Source organism: Malus sylvestris, chromosome 11 (assembly GCF_916048215.2).
Source record: "Malus sylvestris chromosome 11, drMalSylv7.2, whole genome shotgun sequence".
In the NCBI taxonomy this organism is placed as follows: Eukaryota; Viridiplantae; Streptophyta; class Magnoliopsida; order Rosales; family Rosaceae; genus Malus; species Malus sylvestris.
In genome coordinates, this window is record NC_062270.1 from 16,655,128 (window position 1) to 16,673,813 (window position 18,686).

At 33.7% G+C, this 18,686-nt stretch overlaps 1 long non-coding RNA gene across 1 annotated transcript in view; it reads left to right on the forward strand.

Annotated features, from left to right (window-relative positions):
• Window positions 1–17,574, forward strand: part of LOC126588297 (uncharacterized) — a 97,693-nt gene extending 80,119 nt beyond the window's left edge. Inside the window, exon 2 of the long non-coding RNA XR_007611404.1 lies at window positions 17,477–17,574. This is a non-coding gene — a long non-coding RNA (uncharacterized LOC126588297). The remainder of the gene's footprint in view (window positions 1–17,476) is intronic.
• Window positions 17,575–18,686: the final 1,112 nt, after the last annotated feature.

Consider the following 18,686-nt stretch of genomic DNA (forward strand, 5'->3'; position numbering starts at 1 on the left):
AAACCATGTTGGACACATTCTTACATAGACCAAAAAAAACTTTAAAACATACACTTAAAAAGTAAAAACATTAATAGGTGTTTATATTAAGTGAACTAAAGCAGAACAAACCCCTAAAATTGCTTAAGTTCAGGTGGGTTTCCTAGTATTTTATAAATAATATCAGATCAACAAAACCCTTAATGTAAATCCAATCTCATATTGAAAACAGATGAATATAAGAAACAAGGAAAAACAAACTTTTATTAGGCCTCATATTTACTGCACCACAGAATCCACGATTCTATTTCCATAGCAAAGGGAAAATACCATATTCTCAGCTTCAATTTCTTTGAAATTAAATAAAGCATTCACCAGCATTCCCGCATAGAAATCACATAAAGTGTATGACCGATTCACAAAATTTTGATTCAATCTAACTATCAATTTATATATGTAAGAAATGACAGATTCATATACCTACATTATGGCAGTTAACACACGTACACGAAGTGAATGCGCAAACATACATAAAGGAATACATTTGAACATTTGAGTATGAGGGAATGTATATAAGCGTCAAATTGTATGCATTCCCTCCTACTCAAATGTTCAAATGTATTCTTTTATGTATGTTTGCACATTCACTTCGTATACGTGTGTTAACTGCCATATAAAATACACCCATTTAGATTCGGTAAAATGAATAATGTACGTATATGAATCGGTCATTTCACACATACATAGATTGATAGTTAGATTGAATCGAAATTTCGTGAATCGGTCATACACTTTAAAATAATAAATGTCAAACAAATGTACCATAGTGTTCAAAAAAATCGAAAAATGGGTACATTTTATATAAAATATGTATACATGATAAATAAAAAATAAAAAGATTTTACATTTAAAAATGGGTACATTTTACATAAAAAAAAGGTACATTTTATATATAACAAAGTGATACATTTATAAAGAAAAATGGGTACATTATAAATAAATTATGAGTATAAATTAAAATTTTAAAAATATGTGCACAAAAAGAACTTAATATATGGGTACAAATTAAAACTAAAAGGAAATTTGGTACAAATTAAAAAAGGGTTGCAAATTAAAAATGGTACAAACTAAAAATAGAAATATTTAATACAAAGTTTAACATAAATATAAATATACCAAATGTAACGTTTCTAACACTAAATGAATATATTTGAGAAATAAAATTTAATCATGTTGGTATGTAAATATAATTGAAATAAGGGAAAATTAGGTCCACATCCTTCTTTTTGTTACTCCATTGATTAAAATCCTATTCATTTTGAATTTTTTATCAAGGTCCTTGGGTATTAATAATATCATTAATTATTTGAATAATAAAATATTTTTATTTTTAAATATATTCCTTTAGTGTTAAAAATGTTACAATTAGTATATTTATATTTATGGTTAATTTTTTTTATCATATATTTTTATTTTTAGTTTGTACCTATTTTTAATTTGAAAATATTTTTTTAATTTGTACCAATTTTCTTTTCATTTTCAATTTATACCCATATATTAGTTTCTTTTTGTGCCCATATTTTTTAAAGTTTTATTTGTGTTTGTACCCATGTGTATACTGTCACGTGACATTGTATATTTAATCAATGATGGAAAAATTACATATGGTATATTTATGTTTTATGCCTAAACTTTGTATCATATATTTATATTTTTAGTTTGTACCCACTTTTAATTTGCAACATTTTTTTTTTAGTATTTTTTTTTAGTTTTATTTTGTACCCATGTATTAATTTCTTTTAGCGCTTTTTTTTTTAAATTCATTTGTACTCATAATTTTTAATCTTTTATCTGTACCCTAATTTATTTATAATGTACCCATTCTTCTTTATTAATGTACCACTTTGTTATATGTGAAATGTACCAATTTTTTTAACACTATGGATACATTCTTTTGCCATCTATTATTTCTTATTTTTACATAGTTTTTATCCATTTATTCAATCAAAATGTTTGAATTTTTTTATTGTAACCGTTTCTAATAGTATTATAATAAGGGATTTTAAATTTATAGGATTTTAAATCTCATACAATATCCAACAATTAATGTCAAAACTATAAAAATATAAATAGTAATAGTAATATAATGAGGTGTACAAAGTCAAGGGACATTGATCAAATTTTGAATACTATTAAGGTTTTAATCAAAGAATGTTAAGGATTAGGGACCACATCCAAATTATCTCATTAAAAAAAACCAATTTATCTGTCTCCTCAGTGACTCTAGTGATTGCTGCAGACTTTCCAGGCTTCAACACGCATGGCCTCTCCATTGTGCAAACAGACTGAGAATCGATGGCTTGTTGAGCCCCCCCCCCCCTCCCACGCATTCAAATTGTTCTTTTTGAGCAAAGGAATTGTGCTTGCTGGGTTTATTAACACCCAAAACCAGCCATTCCAAAAGGTTCTTACAGCAGGAGATGTGTTGGTTTTCCCAAAAGGTTGCTTCATTTTCATCAGAATGCTGGGTACGATTTCACCACTATTTTCTAGATATGAATATGGTTGACAGGATGACAAAGGGGTTTCTCACTCATGACATTGGAAATCTCACTCTTAACAAGAAGCAATTTAGAAAGTTAAATCCTATTATTTGAAGATAATTAAATGGTTCTGAGTGTATGATCTAGTAGTTAAATGCATAGGGATGTCTGAAGTGTGGCATTAATCTCATGAGTTTGTGGTTTGAGATTAAAAATTATCATATTTTATGCTGTTCTAATTTATGAGGAGGGGTTTGGACTTGAATACAATGAGATGGACACTGTCTTGACCAACATCCCTAATTCCTCTCCTCCTTCATTAAGCCTATTAAAGAACATAGGATATATAACAATTGTGTGATCGGGGTTTGATGGTAGGATAAGGATTGCTTGATGGTAGGGTTTGATTATTGGGTGTGGGTTTATTGATAGATTTTAGTTTTATTGTATGTGTTCAAATATAATTTCCCTATTCATATTGCTAACTGGATTAGGATTGAAGCTGTTTTTCTAGTAATATTCATATTGTTGTGCAGGCAACTTGGGTTAAAGCTGTTTTTAATTTGGTTCACAATCTGAACAGGATTTGAATGAATGTAGGTCTGTGCTATCATTCCTGATGAGTTGTGTGCTTCTAGGAGCTCTATATTTAAGGCTAATTCTTAAGTTTTTCATTGTCCTCATAACTTTACATTTTTTATTTTTGTAAATATCATTTAGTAATTTACTATAATCTGATTGCTTTATCATTTGATACTTAAGAATTTATCAGGGGCATCGGATGTTCAACTTGACATCACAAGTAAATTGCGATGGTTCTTTCCTTTGAATTTGTACTTTAGCCTTGCTCAACTGAAGTACTTCCCGAGAGACCTGGAGCACCAAATTGTCCTATAAGTAGCACTTCAATTCTTTCTTCTTTGGCTTTTTAGCCAAAATGGTCATTGAGATTTGCAAAACTCCTCTCCAGATCCCTTCCTCATAATCCACCAAGTCTGAGGATCCGAACCATTGAAATTTGATCCAACGGCCAAAGCTTTTAAAGTGGACCCTTGTTTATAGCCGTTGGATCAAATTTTAATGGTTTAGATTCCCGGACTTGGTGGATTAGGAGGAAAGGATTCGGAAAGGATCCATTTCCCTTGTAATATATGTCAAAATGTACGTACAAGTAATAAAAAAAGTTATAACATTCTAATCACTAGCAAATCCATTAAGATGAAAGAGTGGGGCAATTATGTGTATTTGCTAATTAAAAATGGTGGAGACATGGAGGAATAGAGTATATAATCATGTGTATTTGCTAATTACATTGTGAAAAATTAAAAGTTCATTGCGTAACCGAATAGGAGATCAATGATTGAGTGATAGCATGGTGAGTTATATTGAAAGTACTGTTTTTTCTTTCATTGATAATGAAGCTATAATACATCTTTTCCAAAACATGAAAATGCATCGTGGAGAGTTGTAACTTGTATTGTTATTTATTCTATAAATTAAAGTATATATGTCGATTCAAGTTAAAAGAAGAAATAGGACTTGTCACTTAGGACTACGGTTTGGTGGTATTCCTCTTCACTTGGAAGTGAGAGGTCTTAGGTTTGAATATTGAGGATGGCGAATTCGACACCAAATTAGGTTGCCCATAGTGTGGCTTAGCTGAACTCCCCCTCCCCTTAGTTTAAAAATATCGATGTACTAAAAACAAAAAAAAGAAGAAATAGGAATTTTGTTCAATAGGGATTGGTTTGTCATAGATGAATAAAGTGTCCCAAGTGTTTGAATGATGGAATTATGGTCTAATCTTGAAGGTAATTGTATGCCCAAGAAATATTTGTGAACTTTTACATATGACCCTCTTGTGGGACCATGATTTTCTAGGCCCATGATAAGTGAAAAGAAAGACCAAAGCCCATTGAGCGTAGTTTGGAAGGATATGATTAGGCCTATTAAAGATATTACTTGTCTCCCAAGTAAAAAAAAACCCTAGTTAAAGTCAAATTATAATACCTTAGGGATTAGACAATATAATCACGATTTTAAGAAGATTTGGTATCTTATTCTATATTTTCTTCTAGATGGTCTCCCGATTTGATTAAGATTACTTTCCTTACAAGAACTCTCAGGATCCCTATAATACACAAGCCTAGGTATTTATCAGGGGAGACATCTGTCTTTCTCGATCCCTAAACATATATACTCATCTCCCAATGCTCCACTATAGGCTATTCGTGAACACCATTCTTGCTTAGAACTACACTCGCGGGTTTGATTCTCCTTCAGGTCCTTGGTTGGAGTCACGTTCTCAATATGGATGTTAAAGAGAAGCTACAGTGCCACTGCTTGGAGAAGAGCATTGCTTATCTCCACCATGGTAGTCTGTCATAAGAAAATACATATTAATATTTAATTAATATTTACAACATTTCTAAATGAAAGAAAAGTAATAGTTAGATAAACTTACATGGAGCAGCCCTCTCCTCGCCTGGTCGAAATAAAACTCATGGAACATGTCGATTTCCATAAACTTAGAACCCTCATGAAAAAAAAATGTAGGAAATTCATTATTAATCTTAATAAAAATTAATATATATTTATTACTTTTACCTGTCGTCGCTTCTCCAACCTCTAGGAGAAAGGTCTCAAACTGAATTGGTGGAGAAGTTTCTTTTTTTTCGACCTATTGATCTTATTTGCCGTAGATACCTTCTGTTAAACACAAATTGTACATATTGGTGCGTATATAAAAAAATTAATAAAAAATTATTATACTTATCACAAAGTTCGGGTCCTGAAAATGGCCAGACAACCATTTGCACTCCTCTGAGTACTCCACTCACTCTTGAGGGAAGCCTTCTTTAAGAGCGGTCTCCATATCTGAAATAGTCTCAAAATGTTTGTCCACTGCATAGTATTTTGCAAATTTATTCCAGCTCAAATTTCCATTTGTTGATCTGTTTCTTGCATTAAAAACTAGAATTCTAGGGCTTTCCAATTAAGGTTCTAAAAGACGCTAGGCGCTAGTTGGGCACTGGACTTGGGCCTACCACCTAGGCGGGCTAGACGGAGGCCTAGGCAGATTTAAGTAAATTTATAATATATTATGTAAATAAGTGCCTATTTATACTTAAAAAACACATAATTGTATTGTGCTACATCAATTGCAAAATAAAATGAAAGATTATAAATTATTGCAACATATTGAAAACATGACGTATAAGCATATAATGAGTGTTCATCCAAGTATTTAACAAATCTTTTACATTTTATTGACAAATTAAAAGCAAAATGAAAGTTACTGATTTTCTATCTAAGTGAGAGTCGCGACCTAGGGGAGTGCCTAGGTGGGCGCTTAAGTGGGTTAGGCGGACGCCTAAGCTGGTGTAGGCGCACTTTCTTAATATTTAAACGTCTAGGAACTGATTGGGGCATTACTAGCCGCCTAGCGTAGGGATTTTTAGTATAGTGTTTCCAATGATATATGATTTGGCTCGTAAAAATTCAAACAAGTAAGTCCAAAATAGTATTGAAACAGAGATGCAGATGCTGAAATAGGACAGTGACGAAGATTTCCTAGACAAATTTATGACTCCTAAACAAAATTGAACAAAATAAAATAAAATAAATTAAAATAATTATATATGAAGTAGGATATCAAGTTGGGAAACTCGAGTAGAGTCTCCGGCAACAATTCCAAAAATTTGATGTAAACTACCAAGTGCACAAGATGGTCGTGTATAATGGACTAGAGTTGTGCTTGTAGTGGTCTTTTTTGTTTTTCCGGTGGCTAGTCTTCTTCACCATATTTGTGGTAGTGACGGTGGATGACCTTTCTAGTACTTCTCTTAGGTCTTTCGGCCAATTTTGGGCTTTTATGTGTGGGCCTCTATATCATTCGAGCTGATGTCCACTTGATCTAATATATTGTTTCGAGTACGAGCAAATCCTTTGTGACATTTCATTTGTACCCTTTTTAATCCAGGTGGTTGGTCTATACCTGCATATGCTTGTTTGGACTTTGTGGTTAAATCTCTAATTGACAAGAAAAATAAATAAAAAAACATTATATGTATCAAAGAATTTAGAACTTTTTTAGTATAGGTCAACAAATAATTTAACCATTTCCTCCAAATTACATGGATAACCCATGTACGAAGCTCTACGTGTCCCTCTTTATGCCAATGAATGAAGGGCTCAGATCTTAATCTACAGGCTCTACAGGCTCTCCATGCATGCATTTGTGTTTGTATTCATCCGTATTAGTTTCTTTTTTAAGAAAGAAAGAAAGAAATCGTCAAAGGTCTGAATACAGTAAGTTGCTGCACAATTTCTCATATTTTTCCCAAAAACACAAAGAAGGGATTGATCGGTAGGTAAGACCGACGGACCATTAACAAAATCAGAAATACGTGTTCGTGACCGGAAGGGAGGTGGTGCCGAGTGAAGCAGAAGAAATAAGATATAAACTGAAGAATTGTTGACCCATGGAGCCATGCATGCATGTTATAAGACATTCAGCAATTACATTACTGCCTTCTAAGTATTATGCGAACTTTTAGCTTGCATGAACCGAGTGAAACCGCAGGGCTTAATTAGAATGAAAAAGGGCCAAGGGTCAAAAATTCAAAGTAGCAGTTTTAGTTGGAGTGCTCATGTAGCACTACACGAAAACTATTATCACAAGTGATTGCTTAATTTTCAAGATAACATCAATTTACGGTCATGATGGTATTCAAATTACATTAATCCAAAGTCAATGTTCCTAGAAAATACAAAGAAAGTGAGAATGATCAAGTTTTGGAATTTAAATTATGTAGCTACTTTGAGTTTTGAAGGTACGTAGTAATACAGTTTAATATTATTCATTTTTACTCGTAAGTCAACGGTCTTATGTTTGAATCTAAAAAATAGCGAGTTGATAACCAATTTATTCTTCGCCATGTTAGTGTTCGTATAAAACAAATTTAAGTAGAAGATTACAATAGTTAAACTGGTGTGTCAGTTCTGTGAGAAGTGAAAATTAAAGCAGCTTGGAATATCATCATTTTATGAAAAAGAATTACAAACATATATCAAATGAAAAATTAATTTCCTTCTAATTTTTTTAATAATATGAAAATTTGGATTATATGGTTCTTTATGAAAATCTTTCTTATTTTAAATTCCATACCTATAAAGATTAAACTACACGCCACCTCTTAAGATATGCATCGGTGTGGATGTTCCAACATTCGTTACACCTTGTTTCGAGGAAGATTAAATTTTTGCAGGCCTTGAACATTTGTTGTGAAATATGAAATCGGAGATCCCATAATGTTTTTCTCTTCATTTTCTTTGATGGTTGAAAGTCCATATATCTATAGAGAGAGAGAGAGAGAGAGAGAGAGAGAGAGAGAGAGAGAGAGACACGCAAAAACAGAGATCCTAGTAAAAAACAGAAATTTCCCATATAATGTAAATATCCACGTATTAACTTAATTAATATAACAAAGATCCTAGTAAAAAACTTGTTCTCATTTTATAGGAATATGTGTCTGTGATACAAGAGGAGAAATCCCCCAAGCAATGACTTGCATGCATGCATGCGCAATCAAATTACCGTTCAAGTTTTCTTCTTAACTGCGTTACACGCGGCCTAAGGACCACATTCTTCTCAGCTCATCCGACCACTCGGCATGCAGCTGGAAATATAGAAAAACGATTTAAAATTAAACAAATAAAATACTTATGCTTTTAGGTTACTAATTTCTTGGTAATTCTTTGGCCTAACCCTAACTCCTGATAACTGTAAGAAAATGTAAGAGCTGTGAAATGTAGAGAGGGAAATTAGAGAAGGAAAGTAGAGAGAGAGTTTTGTAAACTAAATTATTATTACCACACTATTCAATTCAATACAATACATTGACTTGTCTTATAAATACACAACTATAACTAACTCAAGACTTAACCAATGATACACAGACACATGGTAAGCTATACATGTAACACCTGGCACTATTATATCCTAACATTCCCCCTCAATTTTATGTTGGGATTGTCCAAGCATAAGATTGGAGTAATGAGCAGAAAACAATGGTGAACATAAACCCTTGGTGAGAATGTCTGCATATTGGTCCACAGAAGCCACAAACTGCAAAGAAATAGTGCCTTGCCGAACACGCTCCCTCACAAAGTGACAATCAATCTCTCTGTGTTTTGCTTTGGAATGCAAAACAGGATTAGTTGCCAAAGACATAGCCGAGATGTTATCACAATGAAGTAAAGGAGGTAGAGAAGTATCAATGTGTAAGTCTTTGAGTAATTGTTGTAGCCACACAAGTTCGGCAGTAGTTGTTGCCATTGTTCTGTATTCAGCCTCTGTAGATGACCGACTAACAGTGTGATGTTTCTTAGAACTCCAAGAAACTGGATTATTGCCCAGAAATATAACAACACCAGTGGTAGACCGTCTGTCATTGGGATCCCCAACCCAATCTGCATCAGTGTAAGCTTTGAGAGATAAAGACCCAGGTCTAAAACAAATACCCCAATCCAAAGTACCTTTAAGATATCTCAGTATTCTCTTGACCACAACAAAGTGAGATTCTAAAGAAGAATGCATAAACTGACACACTTGATTAACAGAATATGCAATATCAAGCCGAGTGAAAGTTAAGTATTGTAGAGCTCCGACAATACTTCTATATGTCTTAGGATCTGAGTAAACTGAACTACCATGATTCAATAGTTTCTTATTAGGATGACAATGAGTAAGACATGGTTTGTAATTGAACATATCAGACTTAACCAACAACTCTTTGACATATTTGGACTGATGAACAAATAGTCCCTGGGATTGATACTCTATCTGTAGTCCCAGAAAAAAATGGAGAATTCCCAAGTCTTTCATATCAAATTATGTGGTTAGTTGAGAGATGACACACTGAATTTCATCAGAATTGTCACCAGTGAGTATTATATCATCCACATATAAGAGGAGGATGACAATAGAATAACCATCATGTCTGACAAAAAGAGATGGATCTGCGTATGAAGACTTGAATCTTAAAGACAACAAAAACTTGGTGAACCTTTCATTCCAAGCTCTTGGAGCTTGTTTGAGACCATACAAAGACCTTTGTAGCTTGCAAACATAGTCTGGATGTGTCTTGTCAATATATCCTGAGGGCTGAGACATATAAACTTCCTCCTCAATAAACCCATGCAAAAGGAACTTTTTACATCTAGTTGCTTCAATTTCCAGCCTTTCGTTGCAGCTAAAGACAACATCAATCGGACAGTGGTTGGTTTGACAACAGGACTGAAGGTCTCATAGTAATCAAGACCTGCCTTCTGTAAAAACCCTTTGGCCACCAATATGGCCTTATACCTGGCAATAGATCCATCGGAGTGCCTCTTGATCTTGTATATCCATTTACATCCTACTGGATTTTTATCAACAAGTAAAGGAACAAGAGTCCAAGTATGCTAGTGATGAAGTGCCGACATTTCCTCATTCATAGCATTTGTCCAATGAGAGAACTTAGAAGCAATACTAAAACAAAATGGTTCTGTGTCACTGGCATAATGTATTTGAGCATGAAAAACCTATTTCTTTTTAAAAATCCCAGACTTTGACCTAGTCTGCATAAGATGAGAATTCTGAGCTGGAATATGCACAAGTTGAAGTTCTGACACTTGTGAAGTAGTAGTAGGTGGATGTAATTCTAAATCAGTTGAGAACTTAGAATTAGGCCTCAGAGTTGAAGAAGACCCAGTAGGGACAAGATCGCCAATATTGCAAAGATGGGTCTGAGTAACAGAAGGAGATGCAGTAGGGCTATGTGAAAAAACAACTGGTAAAGGTATAGGAATGACTGGAGTAGGAACAAAGGTATTTTGATGAATAACTGAATTAGACACAGCAACTTTGGGTTCAATTGTAATACCGGGTTTTAAAGTAAGAAACACTGCTTCATCAAAAAGAACATGTCTGGAAATAAGGAGTTTGTGATCTTTGACAGAATAACAAATATACCCCTTATAGTGAGCAGTATACCCAAAAAAAAAAAACACACATTGGTCTTAGGTTCAAGTTTATTGGATCGGTAAGGTTTCAGAGAAGTGTAACACGCACAACCAAACACTTTCAAGTGATCTAAACGAAGTGGAGAATGATATAAGGACTCAAAAGGAGATTGCATACCCAAAACATGTGTTGGCATCCTATTAATTAAGTAGGTAGCAATGGCACACCCATGATACCAAAACTTAGAAGACAAAGAGGCTGCTTGAAGTAAAGTAATAGCACTCTCAATGACATGTCTATTTTTGCGCTCAGCTGGACCATTTTGAGCTGGGGTATACGGACACGATTTTTTATGAAGGATACCTTTATTGTGAAGCAAAGCTTGAAACTGCTAACTAATATATTCCCCACCACCATCACTTTGAAAAAATTTAATATTGGAATTGAAAAAATTGTGAACAAAGGCTTGAAATTGCACAAAAACACCAAATACAGCAGCTTTATTGATGAGTGGAAAAATCCAAGTATATCGAATACATTCATCGATAAAAGACACATAGTATCTATACCCCTTTATAGACATTTGAGGTGCAGGACCCCATACATCAGAATGAATGACCTCAAAAGGAATTACAGACTTGGGAGCATTTGAAGGAAAAGGTAGGTGAGTAAACTTGCCTTCCAAGCAAGCTGTACAAGTGTGAGGTGATGAATTACAGGTAAAGGGGATAGAGGACTTACTAAGAGTTATTTTAACAACTGAATTAGTTGGATGACCCAACCTACAATGCCACAAAGTAGAAGAAATTTTTTAACCTAAGTATATTGCTGGAGAATGGGGTGGAGGTTTGAACACTGGAATAGGGTAAACCGCATTGTTACTCAGCCCTTGAAATAGAAGCTTTTGGGTGACCTTGTCCTACACACAAATAGAAGAATCATCAATGATACATCTGCAATGATTATCACGACACAACTGATTCATTGAGAGCAGATGTTGTGACAACTAAGGAACATGAAGTATTGAATTTGATAGAATTGTCACCAGTGAGTATTATATCATCCACATATAAGAGGAGGATGACAATAGAATAACCATCATGTCTGACAAAAAGATATGGATCTGCGTATGAAGACTTGAATGCCAAAGACAACAGAAACTTGGTGAACCTTTCATTCCAAGCTCTTAGAGCTTGTTTGAGACCATACAAAGACCTCTGTAGCTTGCAAACAACATGTAGCAGCAGTATGTCCAACACGATGACAGATTTAACATCCATTTTGATAACAATTCAGAGCAGAATGCCATTTCCTGTCACAAATTTGGCATTTCTGAAAAGGTTGATAAGCCTGAGGTGATGACATTTGTTGTCCTGAAGGTTGAACACCAGACTGAAATTGTTGAAGATATGACGAAGCTCCTGAGAATTAAGATTGAGAAGGTTGAAATTCGAATAAAAACTTCTTGCCTTTGCCTTTGTTCTTCCAATTGTTTCCTCGGAAATTGTTGTAAGACCCTGAACCAGTTTAAGACACAAAAGCAAATGGTCTAGACACAAGTAGTTGGGAGAACTGATTTGGAAAAGGCATTTGTTGAAGTGACTGGGATTCATGAAACTGTGAAGAACCAGAAAAGCTACCCATATGTGTGCCAGATTTGGAAGATTGAGCTAGCATTGCAGACATCAAAGGAACTTACTTTGAAATTTCTTGTAAAGTGGACTCCTCAGCTCGAAGCTGTGAACGCAACTCTTTCAAGGACACAAGAGTTTCACGACCACGAATCACATACTTGATGGTGTTATACTCAGAAGGGAGGCCTCAAAGAGCCACAATCACAATGTCCTCATTAGATATGAAGACCCCAACAGCAGCAAGTTGATCTCTGATATCCTTAATTCTTTGAAGATACTCATAAATTGATTCAGATCTTTTATGTATATTTTGCAAATAAATTTTCATTTAAACTATGCTAGTCCTGGTCATGTTTGCAAACCGTTCTCTAAGACTAAGCCACATTTCTTAAGAACTCTGACATCTAATCACACAAGATAAAGCAGCAGTGGACAAAATAGCAGTAAGAAGAGTCATCATTGCTTTATCATGAATTTTCCACACCTTGTATGCATTAGAGATTACTGGCACTGGATTATCATCCTCCCCCTCAGATTCAGAATCAACAAATTTGGTAGGACACAGAATGGATCCATCAACAAAACCATGAATTCCATTACCATCTAACAACAACTGCAATTGAAAATTCCAAGTCACATAGCTAAAGTCATCTAACGTCACGGTAATAGTATTACCCACACTTGGAATTAGAGAAGCAATAGGCGATTGTGTAAGCATTAACTGAGTAGAGGTAACCATTGTGAAGATACAAACAAATCAAGTACGGCACATATAAGCAAATCGTAGAAACACAGAATACAGTAGGAATCGTGAACAACAATTCCCAAAAATTAGGGTTTAGACGAACAAGAATCAAGAGGCAAGGGATCAAGAATCAGGAAACAATCAAAAGAATATCACCTTCGTAACTCTGACGATTCAACACCGCAATAAATCCCCAAACACTAAGGTTTCTGAGGAACTTCATCGACGACGACACTAACTTCATCGATAATCATCATCGACAAACACCAGTGACTTCAGCAACAAAGGCATCACTCCGATCAAACAACACAAAAAATCAGACGAGCAGAAGCAATAGGATCATCAACCGACGGCGCAAGCCTTGATCGACGAAGATACCATGATAACTGTAAGAAAATGTAAGAGCTGTGAAATGTAGAGAGGGAAATTAGAGAGGGAAAGTAGAGAGAGAGTTTTGTAAACTGAATTATTATTACCACACTATTCAATTCAATACAATACATTGACTTGTCTTATAAATACACAATTATAACTAACTCAAGACTTAACCAATGATACACAGACACATAGTAAGCTATACATGTAACACCTGGCACTATTATATCCTAACAACGCCCGCCCCTCCCAATGCTATAATATCCAACATTATTTCATGGAAAAGCCCCAACTTGACCTCCTTTCATACCTTTAATTTGTGTACAAGATTAATTAAGCTAATTAGCATTATGTCTTCTAGTACGAAATTCAATGCAGCAACAATCATTTATCTTGGCATGAGACATGGTTCGTTGTCCCTATCATCTTCTTAGAGTGGCGGAGGCTCGTATCCGCCAAATGCTCAGAATGATTTAGGAAGGGACAAGAGGAAGGGACAAGAAGAAATCTAGAAAAACCAAGTGAAGAATTATACATGCAGACTACTCTAGTAGAGTTATATATTATTATTGAATTCTCAAAAATGCTACTCTTACCACATATTTGTATGATCAGTTGTACCATCTCTTTAATAGATATGAGACCCACATGTATTTGTGGGCCATACCTCTATTATAGAGATGATATGAATGATGGTACAAATATGTGGTGAGTGTAATGTTACTCTTGAATTATTGATTAATTTGTTGGCAACTATAGAGTTATGTAGTTGTACATAAATAAGCATAGTTGCATATTTATATTTACAAAATTGAAAGATCTTTGTACCAAATAATTGATACAATATTTCCTTTCAAGAATAGAACATGAACATTATAGTTTCTTAAGTTGAGATACAATTATTTTATTGTAAAAATGGGTGGGTGCTGCCAAGAACAAATGCCACTAGGATGTAACAAAGAAATGCATTAATATATTATTTGATTTTGTTCTACAGTTGACGTTGCTTAGAGCATTTTCAATCATGTTTTTCTTTTATAGAGCAACATTGTTAATTAGTAGGTTAAATAATTAGTGTTAGGAGTGAGAAAATTGGTGAGGATCGAATCCACACCAAAAGGTGAATAGCATGATTGTTTTTCACCATTTTTCTTAATTAGTAGCTTTGTTGGCAGTTTTGTGTGTAGAATCTCTCATGTGCGATGGGAATCTAGTTGTCAGAATTGAATTTTTTTGCCTTTAGAGTGTTGGTTTGCATCCTGCTTCATGTGTTTGTCATGCCCGGATATCCGTCAATATGGTAGCTACTAGATTGACCAAGATGACCTTATTTCATTTTAAGGTATAAACTCAAATTGAATATGAAGTTAGACATACTTTTTAAGAAAAATTACCAACCCCAACCAATTATTTTGGATAGGCCACAAATTTTATTGCAACTTGGGGCTATTACTAAAGAAAATATATGGAAGGTTACCATCTTGTCCTCAAACTTATTTTTCAAAGAATCATATAAAGGAGTTTAGGATTGAATTTGAGGCTTTAGGATTTTAGAAGGTCCGTCAAGATTTTTTTAATTTTGGATTTAGGGTTTTAGACAAAGGGGAGGTTAGTAATGTGACATAAAAACATTATCAAAGAGAAATTAGATGAATTACTATATCTTAAATATAATCAATTAAGAGCATCTTCAATGAGCTCTTTAAATAAGATTCGAACTAAAATTCAGGGAAGATTAGAAAATTTTTATCTCTAATCTCAGTCCATATCATACTCTTAAGATAGTAAAATCGTTAGGAACTCCTAAATCTAAGGAGTGAGAAAGGAGAATTATTGTGTGCATATGATACCCCACGTCAGCCTACTGTCGAATTAACCCCATGGATATGTTTGGATGAGGGTTTTCCAAGTTCCAAGGGTTTGGGTCAAACTATGAAGGAATGTACTACAAAATGTAACATAGAGGGGATTATAAAAGCTCATCATGAGCATTACACACAAATATGCGGGAGGATTTTGTAGATGACACCCCTCAAGTAGGGTTTTGCAAATCCCTCTGACATGTCTTTATAATGCTCATGGAGAACTTTTCTAATCACATGTATGTTATATTTTGTTGTCCATTCCTTCATATAGTTTGACTTTAATCCCTTAGAACTTGGAAAACCCTCATCCAAACATAGTACATATATTTTTTATGATGTAAATAATAAATTGAAGAGAAAAGGGTAGTATATGGCTCTCTCAATTGCGGTTAGTTTTTCGATTACATAGTCAAATGTGAGGTGGTTGTGATTTATTTTCTTGGGACTACGATGATGGAACTCAGGCAGTGACAAGTGGGGTTGAGGTGGATCAAGAGTTGCGTTCGTCGAGTTGCCTACTTGTGTGGCTAGGGTTGTCGTTTAGGTCAAGGACAAGGCAGATGGGAGGTTGTATTTTAATTTGAAAAATATTTTTCTACATAAGGGTACTAATTGACCAAATGATTATAACATCTGAACCATTTTGACATTTAATCCTTATTTTTTAGCATGTAAATGGAGTTTAATTTAGTTGTATTTTTTAAAAGTTATGTGGGGAATTTTGAGTGGAATGATACACGGTTAACATTATGCATCGAATTCACACAATAATTTTTCATAAGGAGAAAAGATGAGCTCTTAAAGGCTCTTAGTTTTAATTACTATTTTCTAAATAAATTTTTAAATAAAAACTCTATTTCTATTCATAGTTTCTATGACTCCCTAAATTAGATGGTATGGTTGGAGTATAAATGTTTTAGGAAGCTACTAAAATTAATAGCTTTCTACTCCTTTTTACTTCAAATTTAAAAACATGATTGCTGCAGATGGCTCTTTACTATACAGTATTTGAATTCAAGCAGTCTGTATTTTTTTTTAATAATTTGAAAACTTGGTTATATATGGGCCCCAACAATTCCAAATGAATGCCTGGCAGAACTTCACGCATCAACTCTCTCCACGATTTTTTTCCATCTTATGATAATTTTCTGTTGTTTCATGACACACTTATTTTCACGTTTCAAAGTCTTTGTTACTTTACATTCGACATATAAGATTAGACTACACGCCACTTCAAACATTCGTTAAACCGCGTGTGTTTTCTGCATGGATGGCCTTGAACATTTGTTGTGTAATATTATATAAATTCTAAGACATATATAATGCATACATAATTATTACACTATTATAATTATTTCGATCTATTAATGCTTAATTTTGCACATGTGCAAGCTTTTCTGTTCATTTTCTCAGATGGCTTGAAAGTCAATATATTACCGAAAAGGAAATTTCAATATATCACAGAGAACCATCAGAAGATAAGAACGGAGAGAAAATATAAACAGATAATCCCCATACAATTTAAACCTCCACATTATATTATCTTAATGTAACAAAGTTGGCCTAGTCAGAAATTTGTTTTCCTTTTCGAGGAATGTGTGTGTGTTATTCACGAAGACAAATGCTCCAAGCAATCACAGGTATGCATGCGATCAACCGTCAAAGATTTTTTTTCAAACCCCCAACGTTTCTCAGCTCATCAGACAACTCGATCGGCATTCGGGATATATATGAAAAAAAATAAGGGGTTTAAATTAAACAAATAAATTGTGTTTACTTATGCAGTTAGGTTACTCTAATTTCTTGGTAGTTCAGTGGAAACCAAACTGCTAGATACGGAACCGTATGTCTATAAATATTTCCAACATTCAATGGAAAAGCCACAATTGTGTACATTTTTATACCTTCTGTGTACAAGTTTAATTAAGTTGATCATTAGCAACTATGTCTTCCAGTAAGAAATTCGATGCAGCAACAGTCCTTTATCCTGGCACAAGAGGCGGTTCGTCGTCCCATTCTCAGAGTGGCGGAGGCCCGAATCCGTCAAATGTTCAGAGTACTCTTGGAAGGGACAAGAAGAAATCTGGGAAAAACTAGCGATAAATCATATATGCATGGCTGCTGTTGTGGGTTGTATAGTACTCTTATCAAATTATTAATTAATTTGTTGGGCAACTATGGGGTACGTATACATCATACGTTAGTAGATAAATGAGCACAGTTGCATATTTATATATATTTACAAACTTGAAAAATCTTTGTACCAAGTAATGGCTACAAAAAATTCTTCAAGATAAATAAGCACATTATTTCTTAAGTTCAGTTAGCATTATTTTATTGTGAAAATGGGTGAGTTCTACTAAGAACAAATCCCACTAGGATGTAACAAAAGAAATAAATTAATATGTTCTTTCATTTTGTTCCACAGTTGATGTTTCTAAATTGATTATATTTAAGAATCTAGTAATCCATGTGTATTCTCTTTGATAATGTTTATACCACATTTTAGTTTTGAGCCTCAACTATTCCACAGGGAAGTATCAACTATGTAAAAGAAAGGGCAAATTATTTATATCTATAGGAAGCAAGCAATTATATATCTATATGAGAGAAGAAATCCGGTTTTTAAATTAAATGGTAAATGAGCATATCTAATACATGCAATATTTAACTCCAAATGACTGAAAATCAATTTCGAATGGGACATATATATCTTGCCTATGGCTCTTCAAGGGGCCAATTGGTCTCTAGCTCTTGCCCAGAGCTCCTCAATTGGTCAGTTTAGGAAGAAACTGGTGGCGAATGAAAATTAGTTACCTAACACTTTTTAGCCATTAGCCTCTCATACTACTAGAACAACAAGAAATTTGGAAGAAAATTTTACCACCTGCAAAAGTAGGGATAAAAACACTTAAAAATACTTGCAAGAGTATATGGTTGTCATAGTATAACAGCTTAAGCAAGATCGTTTTCCACAGGGATTGAATGAATAATTTGTATTTATAACTTAATCTTAATTATTTATTTAAAACAAAGTTTAGAAAATGTTGATTTTAGAATTTAAATAATAAAAAAGAATTTAAAATAAAAACAAGGAAAACTAATGAAAAGGGCTTGAAAACTTTGAGTTTTAATGATAAGGACAAAATAAAGGGTAAAGTGAATAGTACCAGGATTGACTTTTTAGTGTAAAAATGTGGTTTTTCGTTAAAGTGAACAGTACCGGGTGCTTTTCGTTAAAGTTCCCTTAAATAAATCAAGTAAAAATCAATTTAAAGAAATTCAATTTAAAGAAACACTATTTTTAAAAGCATTAGGGTTCTGCCATCACTTTAACAATCCTACGTAGTTCTTTGAATTATGTATGAATTATCCATGCATATTTTGAAGGTTAGGTTTTCCTAATATATATTATACTTGAACATAGAATGTATATCTAACATACAACCCGTCTGGACGTTTGGATCAAATATGAATATGAAAGACTCATTAAGTTTTATGAAAATATTTTGAAAAACCATCCAACCCTTAAGACTT